General features: G+C 45.9%; 1 pseudogene; it reads right to left on the minus strand.

The window, feature by feature from the left end:
• Positions 1–732: 732 nt before the first annotated feature.
• Positions 733–2,246, minus strand: LOC114646830 (craniofacial development protein 2-like; annotated as a pseudogene).
• Between the last annotated feature and the right edge of the window lie 1,119 nt (positions 2,247–3,365).

Raw genomic sequence — 3,365 nt, forward strand, 5'->3', positions numbered from 1 at the left:
CAATAGGACGCAACCTTGGTGGACGTCTGTCTCGATATCGCAGAAATCCGTGTGGCACTCTTCGGTCTTCACACAACAGCTTGAGCCTTGATACAGATTCTTGAAGATGGAGATGAAGCGCTGGGGTATGCCATAGAGTGCGGCTATGCACCACAACAATTTACGGTGGATACTGTCAAAGGCTTTTTTGAAGTCGATGAAATTTATCAGGAGCAGTTTTTGGAATTTGGCACATTGCTCGATAATGTTCCTGAGTGAAAATATATGCTCACTACACGATCGTCCTTACCTGAACCCCACTTGTTCTCCTCGCAGCATTTGGTCTATAGCGCGACGCAGTCGGTTTAGCAGAACGATGCCAAGCACTTTTCCAGGCACCGATAGTCGTGTGATTCCTCTCCAGTTGTTGCAGTCAGAGAGGGCCCCTTTTTTTGGCAGCTTGATAATGGCGCCTTGTTTCCAGTCCACCGGGACCCGTTCTTCCCGCCAGACACTATCTAGCAGTCGGGTCAATCGTCGGATCATCTCGTCTCCACCATGCTTCAGCATTTCTGCTGAGAGCCTATCTAACCCCGGGGCCTTATTGTTCTTGAGACTTCGAATCGCCTTCTTGACTTCCGCCTTTGTGATTCCGTCCACATTTACATCCAGAGGCTCGGAAGGAACGATTGTATCGAAATCGTAGGTTGAGTCCGGAGCTGGCTGGTTGAGGGTCTCGCGGAAATGCTCTATCTAACGGGCATTCTGATCTTCCTTGCTGAGGAGGATATCGCCGTTCTTGCTCTTGATAGGCACGTTGGCGTTGCTCTTGGCGCCAGACAATTCTCGTACAATGCGGTAGAGCGTCTTTGTGTAGTCGGCGGCCTCCTGGGCTTCTGCGCTCTTCTTCTCCATCCACGCCTTCTTGTCTTCTCGACAGGCCCGCTTGACTTGACGATCGAAATCTTGATATATGACGGCGGTCGCTTCTTTCTCACTGGCGGTCTTCGCTTGGTCGCGGTGGTGCTTTGCCTGTCTTCTCTTGTTGATCAATGTCCACGTGTGGTTCCAGATCCAGCGTTCGCGTTGCGTCCCTCGTCTGCGTCCGATGACATCCTCAGCAGTTTCAATTACGACATCCCTAATCTGCGTCCATTGGCTCTCGATGTCGGTGACTACATCGTCTTGCAGCAACTGGAATCGGTTCCTCTATTCCAATTGGAAGAGGTCGCTAGAAGTTTGATCTTTGAACTTCTCAATAGCGAACGGTCGGGCAGGTTTCTGTGCTGGTGTCTTCTTCAGTTTAAGCCGAACCGCGACCACTGGGAGATGGTGGTCCGATCCAATATCGGCACCACGAGAGACCCTCACATCCCGGAATGATGATCTCCACCTTTTCCCAATGCAGATATAATCGATTTCGTTGCTGTTGTTTCCGTCAGGTGAGCGCCAGGTCTTCTTGTGAATGGTCTTATGGGCAAAATACATATTCCCAACGGTGATATCGAGGAGGCTGCAAAGGGACAACAGGCGATCTCCGTTATCATTGGTGTCCACAGCTCATCCATGCGGACCGACCGCATGTTCCCATCCTCGCTGGTCATTGCTGATCTGGGCGTTGAGGTCTCCCATCAGAATAAGGACGTCATGCTTCGGAATGCCATTGAGTGTGTTGTGCAGTTGTTCGTAGAAAGCATCCTTCTCGTTGTCGCTCGCATCTTGATTGGTGCATATACTTGGACCATGGTTGTCTTCGAGTGCTGCGACAGGAACCGAGCGGTGATGATTCGTTCATTGACTGGCTTCCATCCCAGCAGGGCTTGTGCAGCCAGCTGGTTCAGGACGAGGCCAATGCCAGCCGCATGCTGCTCAATATGGCCGGAGTATAGGATGGTCTTCCCCTCGCTGGCCAATCGTCCACTTCCTGTCCATCTCATCTTGCTTATGCTCAAAATGTCCAGACCATAGTTGTCGAACTCGCAAAGTAGTTGTCCCAATTTGCCGCATTGGTACAACGTCCAAACATTCCACGTTGCGAGTTTTGTCGTTGATGATGCTGAGACGATTCCTCTTCTGATCGGACTCTGGACAGCCTGCCAGCTTTTCTCCATCGTCATCATCCATGCAGAATCGGAGCGTCCCGGCTGAGATTCTTGATTTCTTTGGTTTCTGCTTGTTGTTTCCGTAGCAATAGCTTTTTTTTTACGGAGCCGGGTTGCTAGCCCGGCACCCAACCCTCCTCCTTTATCCGGGCTTGGGACTGGCATTTTTCCAAAAGGCGGAGTTGGTGTTAGGAAAGTATATGTTTTTCTATTTTGTCTAATAAGACCTGTTGTGCATGCTGAATAGGATTAGTTGTGTGTTCTGTTGAATTACCAAACCAAAAGCACCAAATTCAATTCAATTCAAATCAAGTTGGGCTTATAAAGTGCTCTTCAATAAATACAGGCTCAGAGAACTAATACAAATTAACAAATAGAATATGGAAACAGTACGAACATAACTATAGAACAATTATATACTGTACAGAGACACACATTTCTAGTTAAATAAGCAACAAGCCAGATTGAAAAGATTAAAATGCAGTCATGTTCATGGTAACAGATGTTCAAACTAACAAAAGGTATTGCCAGTTGACAGCAGAGGACAGCCTTTGGCTCCTTACAGGGAGATGTGAATCACTCTTGCTATGAGTGTTTCAATACATAAGTGGTAGATGATGTGTCAGCTGTCATTACATTTTTTAGAAGATATTGCAATGGCTAGGATGGCTTACAAAATGTGTAACTCAGAAGTCTCTAACAATTTGTTTTCTCTGAAATAATGCAGACCAGGGCTGTTCCACCTTCTGCAATCAATCCTTGAACAGCATTGTCAAGTCCAGAGTCTGTTCCAGCAGTGATAGGTGCAAACAGTGAATGAAGCATCACTTCATTAATGTGCACCTTCATGCATACACCCACACTCAATTATACAAAGAAAAAATTAGAGTCTTGGATTACCCTAACACATATTATATATTGTTATGATCTCTGTTAATCTTAGACTATTCTTTGCCTTTTGCAGCATTTTTTACCTTGTCTGATTATTCAAGAAATGTATTTATTATTTACCAATATTTTTACCAACCTAGGTCAAAGGATGGGTACAGTAATATTGAATCTGCTGGAGATCTGAACAGAATGACTTGGGCAGAACATGGGCTTGGGAAGACTTGTGGCAGATGAAATTGAATGTAATTTAATGTAATGAATTACTTGTTGGGAGTAGAAATGTTACGTTTGAATTCACAATAGGAAATCTGAATTTTGAAAGTCCATCATACAAGGTGGATCTAGAAGTCATACTGGACTTGTCGCTATCTACATCCAGTGTACTGAAAAACC

The sequence above is a fragment of the Erpetoichthys calabaricus genome, chromosome 1 (assembly GCF_900747795.2).
Source record: "Erpetoichthys calabaricus chromosome 1, fErpCal1.3, whole genome shotgun sequence".
In the NCBI taxonomy this organism is placed as follows: Eukaryota; Metazoa; Chordata; class Cladistia; order Polypteriformes; family Polypteridae; genus Erpetoichthys; species Erpetoichthys calabaricus.